We start from the raw sequence: 13,386 nt of genomic DNA on the forward strand, positions 1-13,386 counted from the left end.
CCATGGACCTTCCAGTGGAGGAAATGGGAGCTCAGAGACTTGCCCAAGGTCACCCAGGCGCCGGCAGTGCGCCCAGGACAGCTACCGTTCCCGGAAGGCGCGGGCTGGCCAGCCCCGTGGGGTGAGGTCCTCCTCTTCCCTGCCCGCTCCGCGCCCCCTCCCTGCGCGCCGGGCCGCGCCCCCGCCGCTCCCGCGCCGGGAGGGGGCGACTGCGGGGCCCGCTGGGGCTGGTGGGCTGCGGAGTCCCAGGGGCCAGGCTCCACCGGCCGGGGCAGGAGAGGATGCCCGAGGATGCTCGGTGAGCGGGAGCGGGGTCCCGCCGCCCGCCGCCCGGGGCGCGCCCGCAGCCCGGCGGCCTCCCGCGCGGGGGCTGAGCCGGCACCGAGGGGGCGGCGGGAGGCGCGGCAGCGGCGGGGAGCGCGGCGGCGGCGGCGGCAGAAGCTCGGCTCGGCGGCGGGGGTGGCTGCTCCAGTCTGCCCGGGCGCCTCGCTCCGTCGCCGCCGCAGGCAGCGGGTAGGTGCGGCTGGTGCGCGGGGATCCGGAGCTCGGAGCCCGGAGCCCGCGGGTGCCGGCGGGGGCGCGGCCGGGGCGGGGTGGCAGGGGCCGGCGAGGGGCTGGGGGGCTCTGGACTCCGGCGCCTGGGCTTTGCCGCAGCGGCTCGGGGGCTCCGGTGGTGGGTGGGCGGGTTGCTTGTGGGACCGCTGTGGGGTCGGGGCTGGTGCCCGGCACTTGGGTATGTAAGTGCTAGTGAAACGGCTGGTGTGCTCGCTGAGTCTGGGCGGCTGTGTGTAAGGGTGTGTGTGTGTGAATGAAAGAGAGGGAGAGAGGATCAGAGAGGGAGAGGAGAGAGAGAGAGAGAGAGAGAGAGAGAGAGAGAGAGAGAGAGAGAGAGAGAGAGAGAGAGAGAGAGAGAATGAATGAATATGGGCTGTGCATCTAGAACGTGTGTGTGACCAGGTACATGTGGGCTAGGGATGGTCCTGGAGGTGGAAGGATGGAGCGCTCTAACTGTGTGATTGTGCCTGTGGCAGGAGGCGCACGTCCAGGTAGGCTGGTGTATGGGAGAGTGGCCGGTGTGTGGGCGCGCCGTGCTGCATGGAGCGCACCCGACACTGCGGTTGTCTTTCACAGAATCCAAGCCCAGACTCAGATGCATTTCCCCCAGCTTGCTGCTGTTGGCTGCCTCTGGACATGGTGGCCCCTAGCAGAGGTGGGGCAATCAGGGACACCGGCTGGTCTTCCTATAGACTGCAATGTTAAGGAAAGAATAAAACGTTGGCTTGGTGTTTCATTTAGTCCATTCCAGTGAATAAAGATGTGGCATGAACCAAAGGTGGCTGGCTTTGCATGGAAAGACACGGAGGCAAGTTTGCCCTCCTGGTCTTGACATTGCTGGGGTGACGCCCCAGGTCAGAAAGCTGTGGGTGACTGGGGGTGGGGGGTCGGGGGTTTGCCTGGCTCCCTGTGTGGAACATGGGCAGCAGTGATTGGGGACAAGTTGGTATGTGCTGCCGTGAATACAGGTGCTGGAGGATCAGGACGCTGGTGATGGATGCGGTGCCTCTACTCAAGGAAAAACTCAGGACAGGCCAAGAGTCATGGAGACCCCGGGTTCTAGGAAGTGAAGAGTATGTGTGTGTGTGTCGGAGAGGGGGTGGGGGAGAGGGGGAATTAGTGAAGAGCAAAGAGGCTGGCAGCATCCTCAAGTCATCTTTTAATCTTATCTTTATTTCCCCCCCGTGCACCCTGATCCTGAATGAATTCCCGCTTGTGTTTGCATCATCCACCCCACCCTCCCGTGGGAAACAGCTTTATGATAAATGTTATTACACAGCAGAGCAGGTTATCATTTCACTGCAGCACATCAGAGCCAGCAGGAGCCGAGGACACTGGTGCTTTTGCTACCTCTGAGTTATCTGGAATTTACTCCTGAGGCTGGGCCTTCTAGGGACCACAGCTGCCCCGTAGCCAGCAAATTCAATGTGTTTTCTCCCACTCAAGTTCTGCTGGAACTCCCGATACTGTTCATCTCCTCAGCTTCTTTCCCCCAAAACAGCCCTGGGAACCCCGCCTACACGACCTGCTACCCCAAATCACTCCTGGTTTTCCCCTTGAACCACCAGCATCCGCTGCGTCCCTTTTCTGGGAACTGGTCACCTTTTTAGTTCTCCTCTTCCTTCATCAGTCACAGTCACAGTTTAATAGGCAGGTTTTATTCTTTCCCCTCAGTTCTCTTGTATCTCCCCCCCCCCCCTTCTCTCCTCCTAAATTGTGCTGCCACCACCTCATCAGGTGAAACCCATGTTCTAGGATTTTTGGAAATAGGAAATAGGAAAATATAATAGATTGTGATCATCTATAGCGTATATAGAATATATAGAGATTGTGATCTATAGAATCTATAGAATATATATAAGTGAATATATAGAATATATATAAGTGAATATATAGAATATATATAGAGAGAATATATAGAGATTGTGATAATCGGGAATTAGAGATTGTGATCGTTGGGGAAGAAATGCAAAGCAAAAGCACAAAGGGAAGATCCCTGATCTTATCACTGTCTGACTAACAAGTTAAATAAATATTTGGGAAGAATCTGGACCTTCTGATAGTTGTCACATTATGTCCTAGGTCAAGTCTCTTGGCTTTTCTAAATCTCAGTTTATTCCTTTGTGAAATATGATGAAAGATTTCCACTGAAACCTAGTTGCTAGATCATTTCTAAGGTTTCTTCCAGCTTCAGAATCCTCTCATTGTCATTGGTGTTCTTTGTGTTTAGCAAGAAACATTTCCCATAAAGCTGTAGGGTTACCTTCTAATATCTTACCACCTTAAAAAAAAAAATTCAGTTTGTCTCTAGGGAAAGGAAGTAGGCAAAGGGAAAAAACGTGAAGATGCCCCATTGACTTAAGTTTGTGATTGAGTGCCAACTACAGATATCAAGCCTTAGAGTTGAAGGAATCTTAGATGTCACCCCATCTCACCTCCCTTCCAGTGCAGAATCTTCCATGCCATTGCCTTTAGAAAATTGGGGGGGAAAATGTGTCAAATCTAATTAAGATAATGTCACCCAACATTATAATTCAGGGCTTCTCAAACCTCTGTAGTCTTGACATTTGGGGCTACATAATTATTTTGTTGTGAGGGACTGTCCCATGCATCAAAGGATGTTGAGCAGCGTCTCTGGCACCCATTTGATGCCAGTAGTTCCGGTAAGCGCCAGTTGTAGCAACTAGAAATGTCTACCGACATTACCAAATGTTCCCATGGGGGACAGTCACTCCGCCTCAACTCCTGTTGAATCCAGTGGTAATTCAAACACAAGTCTTGTGGCCTTGTACAGACATACCGTCATGCATTTTCATAAACGGATGGATTGCTGTGCTGCTAGCAGCTTTTTCACCACCTTCCAATTTGGCCACCCTCACACATTTACCTTTCTGCCTCCCGGTTTCTCACTGCCTTGTTGCTGTGCCTGGAAACGCTCAAGATGTTGCTGAAGGCTGACAAGCATTTCAGAGACAATATAATAATAATCCTAATTGCTCACATTAACCCAGCCCTTGATATGTGCCAGGCATGGTTCTAAATGCTTTCCATGGATGATCTTACTGAATCTTCATTAAGAATCCCAGGAGAGGTGCTTTGGTTCTCCCCATTTTAAAGATGGGGCAGCAGTCTTACAGAGGTAGACTCACATACTCATTCTCTCAACTGGGACGTGATGGAGCTGAGGTTGGTTGGTAGGTTGTCCGACTCCAGACTCCATATTCGGAGCCCCCACACGAAACTGCCTTCCACAAATGGGATCTTGATATTAACAGGAGGGAATGATCTAAAACCTCATCTCATTCAATTGTAGAATCATGTCTGCAACCTGGAAGGCTAGAAACTGTGAGGTTGGCAATTGTGTTCAATTGAAGTGATGTGCTTTCTCCCTTTTGTTGTTCTTCTCTCTGTTATTCAGATTATTCAGAAATAGCTCCCAGGTGAGAGCCCTGGGGTCAGGGCTGGGTAAATTAGGGGAGAGCGGCTCAGAGGAAGGGAAGGATGTCGAAAAGGAGCAAACAATGAACAAGATGGTCCTTTTTCTATGAAGTTCTCACCATCATCTAGTTCTCAAACTTTGGTGATCATCAGAATAATCTACAGGACCTGTTCAAACACACACTGCGTGGTCCCCACTTCCAGGGTTTCTGATTCAGTGCTTGTGGGCTAGGGTCTGAGAATTGCATTTCTAACAGGTTCCCAGGTGGAGCTAATGCTGCTGGTCCAGGACCACATGGTTAAGACCTAAGTAAGTGAAGCTCACAACCTGAGCTTATCCTATATAATAAAGAGATAGTATGCAAATTGACCCTCATGCTCTCACAAGATGGTTGCCTACGACCAGGACAGCAGGAAGGTTAGTGAGGGATGACCAAATGACTGAACAAGCAGGCTGCGTGGGGCAACCAGGCTGGCAGGGAAGTTAGTGAGGGAAGACCAAATGACTGAATAAACAGACTGCATGGGGCAACCAGGCCGGCAGGGGGGATAGGGGCAACCAGGACAGCAGCAAGGGGGGGGGGCAGTTGGGGGCGATTAGGCTGGGAGGGGGGCCTAGTGAGGGGTGACTAGGCCAGCAGGGGGAAGCAGTTGGTGGTGACCAGGCTGGCAGGGGGGTAGCAGTTGGGGAAATCAGGCCAGCACACAGAGGCAGTGAGGGGCCATCAGGGTGGCACTGGCAGGGGGGCAGTCGGGGTGACCAGGCAGGCAGGCAGGCAGGTGAGTGATTAGGAGCCAGTGGTCCAGGATTCTGAGAGAGATGTCTGACTGCCGGTTTAGGCCTGATTCCCGGTAGTTGGACATCCCCCAAGGCGTCCCGGATTGGAGACGGTGCAAGCTAGGCTGAGGGGACATCCCCCCTCCCCCTGCCGTGCACAAATTTCATGCACTGGGCCTCTAGTTTTTAAATAAAAGAGATCTTATTTTTAAGATAACCTAGCATTTGGATTTATGAGAAGCAATGGATAGAACAAGATTAAAATAACAATAAATGCTAAGGACTAGTTGACATCTCTCAGTCAGCATCTAAGCTTTGCCTCTCATTTTGAATTTCAGAAAAACCTTTGCTTTTTCTACTTTGGATTAATTCTGATCTTAGATCTTTTCATTCTCTCTATGCCTACCCACTCTCCACTGCTACCTCAATCTGAAAGATAAAATCTCTCATTAATCACAGGATAATCCAAATAAAAAGTCCTTTAATGTCTTATCTACTGCCAGATAAATTCTGACTAGCCCCTGTGTGTTATCTGTCTGTCCAGTTTTTGTTTCCTATGTAATTGCTCCATATTTTTTCCTCTTTCAAATCAATATTAGCACCATAAAGAAACCCCACAGAATCGCAAATCAGACATTTATGTGTAACTAATTAAATTTAAAAAAAATTTAATCTGAAAAAAATTTCCTTTCAAACTCAACCAATTTTCTTTCTTGTTTAAAAAAATTAAATATTTTAGTTTTTACAGAAAGGAAAGAGGCTAACAGTAAATTTTACCAGACTCTTGCACCAACGTGTGCAAAGTCTCTCTTACTACCAACAAAGGAAGGATTTTTAATATTTTTTGTTAATCCTCACTACAGGATATTTTTTCATTGCTTTCTAGAGAGAGTGGAAGAGAGAGGAAAGACAGAGAGAAACATCGATGTGAGAGAAACACATCAATTGGTTGCTTCTTACAGGAGCCCTGACGAGGGCCTCAGCCGGGGAGGAACCTGCAACTAAGGTACATGCCCTTGACAGGAATCAGACCCGGGACCCTTTGGTCCGAAGGCCAATGCTCCATCCACTGAGCCAAACTGGCTAGGGCTGGAGTGGTACATTTCTTACAATGGATGAACCTACATTGACAGGTTAATATCACTCAAAGTCCACAACTTGTCAAGGCCTGCCTAGCTCAGTGGTTGGAGCATAGGCCTGAGCCCCAGAAGGTTGCAGGTTTGAATCTTGGGTCAAGAACACATACCTTGGTTGCAGGTCTGATCCTTCCTTTCCCCCCATTCATCGTTGTGTCTCCGTCATATTGATATTTCTCTTTTTCTCCTCTGTCTCTTTCTCTCCTTTCCTCCCTCTTCCACTCTGTCTAAAAAATCATTGGGAAAAATATCCTCACTCTTCAGGTGAGGATTTTTAAAAAAGCCCACAACCTACATTAGAATTCACTCTTGGTGTTGTCCTATGCATTTTGACAAACATATAATGATATGTACCATCACTACATAATAGGTTCTGCCCTAAAGAACCTCTATCCCCACCCCCCACCTCCCAATTTATCAGTCCCTCTTTTCTAACCCCTGGAACTCACTGATTGTTTTTTTTTTTTTTTGTTTTTTTTTACTGTCTCCATGGTTTTGCTTTTTCCAGATGTCATATAGTGGGTATCCTACAGTTAATAGCCTTTTCAGAAGGCCTTTTTATTCAGTTGGTAATGTTTTAAGTTTTTTCCATGTCTCTTCATGGCTTAATGGCCTCTTCATTTTAGTGTGGAATAATAGTCTATTGTCTGATTGTACTATGTAGTTTATCCATTAGTCCACTGAAGGACATCTTGGCTGCTTTCAAGTTTTGCCAACACAGCCTCCAGATCACCAGACATACATCATTAAAACTGCCTGACATCTGACTGACAACTGTCCTGGACCAATCCTAGGGCTAAGAATGCAGAACTTACTATTTTCAAGATCTCTTTATTCTTCTTTAGAACACTTCTGAGCTAGTTGTGTTTCTGGTTTGCAAACCTTAATACCCTTGAATAAATCTATCATGAATTTCTAGCCAAAGCCTCCAGATTGCTTTTGAGTTCATTCAACAGCTGCTATAGACTTCCATGTAAAGTGTTTTGTGTAGACATTATTTTCAATTTATTTGAGTAAATACCAAAGAGCGCAATTGCTGTATCCTATGGCATGAGCATTTTTAGGTTTGCAAGAAACTGCAAAACTGTCCTCCAAAGTGGCAGCAAAATGTCGCATTCTCACCAGCAATGAACGAGTTTCTGTTGCTCCACATCCTCCACAGTATCTGATGATATCAGCGTTCCCGGTTTTTACCATTCTAGCAGGCATGTAGTGGTATCTCATCATTATTTTAATTTCCATAGTGACATATCATATTATTGTTGTATTTTTATGTCTTTTATGTCTTTTCAGTCTGAAAATCCTCTAAATTTTTTTTTAAATTGTGGTAAAATACACATAACACATCTTAACCATTTATAAATGTACAGTTTAGTTGGTTAAATACATTCACTTTGTGGTACAACCAATCTCCAGAACTTTTGTGAAATAACAACTTCTAATTTCCCATTCTCCATGACTCCTGACAACCACCGTTTTACTTTCTGTATCTATAAATTTGACTCTTCTAGATACCTCATATAAATGAAATTTAGCGTATTTTTTAAATTTTTATTGTTGAGGTTATTACAGATATATCCCCCTCCCCCATTGCTCCCTCTACCCAGTCCCCGCCCCACTCCAGATTTTCACCACCCTATTGTCTGTGTCCATCGGAAATGCATACATGCATATAAGATCTTTGTTTAATCTCTTCCCACCCACCCCCACCCCTTTTCTCTCTGAGAATCATCAGTCTGTTTCATTCCCATGCCCCTGATTCTATTTTATTCACCAGTTTATTCTGTTCATTAGATTTCTTATTTATTTTGATTTTTACATTCAATTATTGATAGGTATATATTTGTTGCCATTTTGTTGTTCATATTTTTTATCCTTTCTTTTTCTTCTTCTTTCTCTTCTTAAAGAATACCCTTCAACTTCCATATAATCTGGTTTGGTGGTGATGAACTCCTTTAGCTTTTTCTTATCTGTGAAGTTATTTATCTGACCTTCAATTCTAAATGATAGTTTTGCTGGGTAGAATCTTGGTTGTAGGTCCTTGCTATTCATCATTTTGAGTATTTCTACTCCCTTCTGGCCTATATAGTTTCTGTTGAAAAATCAGCTGACATTCGTGTGGGCATGCCCTTGTAGGTAATTAACTGCTTTTTCTTGATGCTTTTAAGATTCTCTTTGTCTATAGCCCTTGGCATTCTAATTATAATGTGTTTCAGTGTGGTCCTCTTTGGGTTCCTCTTGTTTGGGATTCTCTGTGCTTCCTGGACTTGTAAGTCTATTTCTTTCACCAGGTAGGTGAAGTTTTCTGTCATTATTTCTTCAAATAAGTTTTCAATATCTTGCTCTCTCTCTTCTGGCACCTCCATAATGCAAAGGTTAGTATGCTGGAAGTTGTCCCAGAGGAGGCGGGATCTTAGAAAATCACCAGAGAGAGCAAACAGAAATGGTTGCCAGTCAGCCCTGTGACCCATTGGGGAAGTCCCAGCATAGGAATGAGGATCCTTGGGAGCATTTCTATCTGGGAGAAAGTGACCCTCGAGTTCCTGCCCCAATGCGACAATCCAGTTCCTCCTCATATGTTTCTGTGTTCCCCAGAGTCTTGCCCTGGTGCTGGAGCTCAGAGGCAGCAGGACCCTGTAAGTTTAGTTCATGGTGCCGGCCTTTTAAGAGGAATGGCTGGGTCTCCAGCAGCCTCTGTGTCCCGGAGCCAAATCTGCACTGGTTCTTATAGCTTGTAGTTCTTACTGCCTATAGGGACTTCTTTTCCCAGCTCTGGGATCCTGGGCTTGGGGTCTGATGTGGGGCTGAGAACCCTTGCTCTTGACAGGCAGTCTCCGCAGAGATGATCTCCCTCCTGATTAAGAAAATGGCCCACGTGGGTGCCAGCCCAGCCCATTCTGCATCTCCATACCTCCTACCAGTCTCAGTGTGCTTTCTCCTTTACTTCTCTAGTTGTAGGACTTCCATTCAGCCAGTTTTCCAGTGGTTCTGGATAATAGTTGTTCTATATGTTAGTTGTAATTTTTATGTGACTGTGGGAGATGGTAGTGCAAGCATTTACCTATGCCACCATCTTCAAAACTCTCTGACATAGATAATCTTACAAAACTAATATAATCTCTCTTCCATTTCAGCACTTAAAAATAATTTATGGAAATGACAGGCTAGGAAATTACCATTTGAGATAACATTTTATAAGTTCACAGGACTTTCACATATGTTATCTTATCTGACCTTCACGAGGAAGAGCAGATCTGTAAAACAGGTGGGCTGGATATCTTAAACCCATTGAGCACCTGTGATTTATGGAAGCAAAATGAGGAACCCAGAGTTACACGGTGCTAAGAGCAATTTGGGCCTTGGTATAAAAAAAAAAAAGTATCCTCTTTCAAGTTTTCAGAAGACATTCTGTAGGTTTTTAGGAGCTACAGGAATATCTAGTTAATACAATTGTATTGGAAATGTTGAAATAGGAGACTGTTGAGATCTGGATCCTTTACAGCAAGCAGGTCAAACTCAAAGGCTAACACGGGCCAAGTAAACAAGTTTATGTGGGCTGCAGAAAAACAAAAGCTTCAATTTTCATAGAAACGTAGGTTTATTTCTATAGAGACATGATGAATAACAAAAGGCTGAAATAAATGAGTAATCGTTAACGTAAAATAATAGAACATTTTAATAAAAATTATTTGTTCTTAAACATTAACTTACCAAGCACTGAATAACTGCACAAATTAATAAGCGAAATGCAAATAAACCTATTTTTCTCATTCTCTGAAGGTGAAATATTTCCTGTTGTGCACCCCAAACAAATCAGTACAAGAGTAAATACATAGCATCAACTGCTAAAATATTCACTGCTAGTATTTGTGCAGAGAATTGGTGTGCCTGTGCGTAAGGCACATAAGGCGCGTAAGGGAAATGAATGCAACGTGATTATAGTAATCAGCCATTAGTGAACGTTGTAGTTCGTTATTAATAATTATGTGTAACAGGATATTGTAAAAATTAAGTTACAAAAGTTTTTAAAAATACATTTTATTGATTTTTTTACAGAGAGGAAGAGAGGGATAGAGAGCTAGAAACATCGATGAGAGAGAAACATCAATCAGCTGCCTCCTGCACACCCCCTACTGGGGATGTGCCTGCAACCAAGGTACATGCCCTTGACTGGAATTGAACCTGGGACCTTTCAGTCCGCAGGCTGATGCTCTATCCACTGAGCCAAACCAGTTTCGGCAAGTTAAGAAATTTTTATTAAAATATTTCTTACATACCATTTTATTGTCTGGGCTACAAAAATACTTGTTGTGGACCACATGCAGCCTGTGGGCCTCGAGTTTGACATGCTTGCTTTACAGGATAACTTAGTGCTTAAAAGTCTGGACTCTGAAGCCACTTCCTGGCATAGCCTTGGAGGATGTCTCCTCCCTATGCCTCAGTTTCTTCATTTGTGAAGCAGGGAGAATTGCAGTACTCCTTCATAGTGTGATGTGAAGATGACTTGAGGTCACATATATGTGAAAAGTTTGGTACTTAGCATGTGTCCAACAGATATCAGTTATAGAAATGTGTCACTGTTCCTCTCCTGCTTCCTCCCTAGGATTCTTCTCTTGTGTGTTAAATAGGCCCCTTTGAAATCTGTGGGTATAGTTTTCTCCTGTTCCTGAGAGGTTTGTTTGGGAACTGTCAGGAGATTGAGATTGCGGGAAGCTGCCTTTGAGAGTCAACGTTTTATTAATGCAGCGAAGATGCAGATTCTGCTTAAGAATTTCCATTTAAGCTGTAAATGGCCCAGGGCCTGGGAGAGTGCACAGGGATGCTTAATTGGATATGATAATCAGTACATGATAATCTTAAGCAGAGAGTTCTGTAGAAACTGTTTTCTAATACAGGGGGCTCAGAAGAAATAGAAGTGAGTGAGGTCAGAAGAGGTAAAATGCTGGCAGAGCTTTTTCCCTTGGGTATGCATAGCATTCAGTAATCCAGGTCTTCCAGCCAATGAAGCTCTTAAACAGATAGGGAAAACTATTAAAGAGGATTTCAGAAGGATGTGTCCACCTGGGTGGATTGCACTCCGTTCTTGTGGTGTTTCCCAAAATGCTCTCCATGAACTGTTTGTACCAGAATCCCCGGGATATTTATTTGTTAAAATAGGGGTGTTGAACTCAATCAGAGAAGGGGCCAAAATCTAAAATCCAGCCTAAATCGCGGGCCGAATGGTTTACTGAACAGTCATAAACTGACAATGTCATAAACTGACAGCGGAGTGCAGTGATGACAGCGCGGTGCAGGCCACATTGCAAGGCCTGGCGGGCTGGATTTGGCCCGCGGGCCTTGTGTTTGACACATGTGCGTTAAAATGAAGATTCCTGAACTTACCTATTCAGAAAATTTGCAGTTTTACAGGTGACTTTTAGGTATTGTAATGTTTGAGTACCACTGCTGTTTGTAACCGAATTCTGTAGGGTTCAAAACTTTGAAGACAATTTAGATGGAATGCGAAGTTTGGTTTGACCTGTCCCCAATTCCAGGTCTCTGAAATCAGTGGTGACAAAACCGTTTGTGCACCCTCAGGCTCAGCTCTCAGAGGCCTCTTCTGTAGAGAAGAGGAATAACTTCTGTAAGCCATTCCAGAGCAGGGAGATCAGCCCCCAGGTGCATAGCTGCCTTTGTGGAGAAGCAGAGTGGAGAACATCCAGCCTTCGATGCCTGGGGCACTGCCGAGCTGGAGACCACCTTATTTCAGTAGCTGGCCAACACTGCATTGTGAACTCACTGGGCACCTGCTTTATAAATATTCACTCTCATTGATTTTTTTGGGCTAACCTTGTGAAGTTAGAATTATGTGTATCCCGTTATGTAGATGAGGCCACTGAGGCCAAGGAAAGTAAATAATTTGTCCAAGGGTATACGGATCATTGATAGACCTAGTTCTGATTCCAAGGCAGGGCTTGGAATCAGGGGCTGGCAGGTTTTCTGACAAGATACCTGATTTTTTCTATGACCAGCAAGCTACGTTTATACATGTTTTTATTGTTAAAAAAAATCAAAAGAAGAAGAATATTTTGTAACAAGTGAAAGCTAAATGAGATTCAAATTCAGTGTCCATAAATACAGTTTACTGGAAAACAGCCATGCTCATTCATTGGAGTAGAGTCTGTGGCTGTTTGTGCACTGTAACAGCACTTTGGAATAGTTCTGATACTGACCTCATGCTCTGAAAAGCTCAAAATATTTGCTAAATGGCCCTTTGCAGAAAAAAAGTGTGTCAGCGTCTGCCTTAACCACAATGCCAGTGTTTCCCAAGCTTCAATTTCAGAACTTCCTTTGTGATTCGTGCCACCGTCTCATGCCATCAAGAGCATTATCTGCATGGCACTTTCCTTCAGAGCAGTGTGTTTCCCTTAAATACATCCTATTTTACAAAGAAACAAAAATGGAAGTGGAAAACCAGTACCCACTACAAGAAATAGAAGGTAACTGTACAAACAAAGGCAACACACACACACACAAAACTGTCTCCGATTTTAGCTAAATCGTTGGAGCCGATACTGTCACAGTTCCTCCCATTTCCCCACAGATCCCCTCACCAATTGTGTGCGGCATCCTCACTTCCAATGCTGGCCCCCACCATCTTTGGAGGACTACCCTCATTCTGCTGGAATCAGCTTTGCTCACAAGTACAATTGGCTGGAGGTGCCTGGGAATCTGGGTCCTGCTGTGGACAGCCCTGAACCAATACATGATGGGTGTGGGAGTATCGATACCTCAGTTCCCTCCTTGTCCAGGACAATTCTGAGGCATATGTCTTCCATGGTTTCTCAGAGCTTCCACGCAGGATTATGTAAGCTTCAGTGAGTTGGTCATATATCCTTTTCATTCCCTTCCGCCAGATAAACTATGCACATTTACTCAACCCTCACCCCAAGATCTGCTTCTTGGGGAGACCCCAGTTAGATAATAGTGTTTCTCACAAAAGTCTATGAGCATGAGACCTGTTCTTTTTTTTTTTTTTAATTTTTTTAAATGGATTTCAGAGAGGAAGGGAGAGAGAGAGAGAAACATCCATGATGAGAGAGAATCATTGATTGGCAGCCTCCTGCACGCCCCCTACTAGGGACCGAGCCCACAACTTGGGCACATGCCCTTGATCAGAATCAAACCTGGGACCTTTCAGTCCACAAGCCGACACTTTATCCACTGAGCCAAATAGCTAGGGTGAGATTTGCTCTTTTTTTTTTTTTTTATCAAAGGGAGATTAGTGGATATCAGGAAGGATTCTAGGACTGATTCACAGTTATGTGAGTCCTTTTCCTCATTGTAAATAACTGATTAAAATAGAAAATGAAAAGGGAATACATTTTTCATCATAAAATCCAATTGTAGTTAATGTTTCATCCACCTACTGCCTGATCACAACTGCTTTCTTCAGTGACAGGAGAGCCACCCTTGGGAAATTGACATTTTACCTTCAAG

General features: G+C 45.0%; 1 protein-coding gene across 3 annotated transcripts in view; it reads left to right on the plus strand.

The window, feature by feature from the left end:
* The first annotated feature begins 207 nt into the window (after positions 1 to 207).
* The window catches only part of HTR4 (5-hydroxytryptamine receptor 4), a 115,177-nt gene continuing 101,998 nt past the window's right edge, over positions 208 to 13,386 (plus strand). For 2 of the 3 annotated variants that reach the window (XM_084883242.1, XM_084883244.1), the window contains exon 1: positions 208 to 298. The gene's annotated coding sequence lies outside the window, so the exon portion shown is untranslated. Of the gene's footprint in view, positions 299 to 421; positions 514 to 13,386 lie in introns of those variants that run through there. The other variant, XM_084883243.1, reaches the window with a different exon arrangement.

The sequence above is a fragment of the Pipistrellus hanaki genome, assembly GCF_964339955.1.
Source record: "Pipistrellus hanaki genome assembly, chromosome: 5".
Taxonomy (NCBI): Eukaryota; Metazoa; Chordata; class Mammalia; order Chiroptera; family Vespertilionidae; genus Pipistrellus; species Pipistrellus hanaki.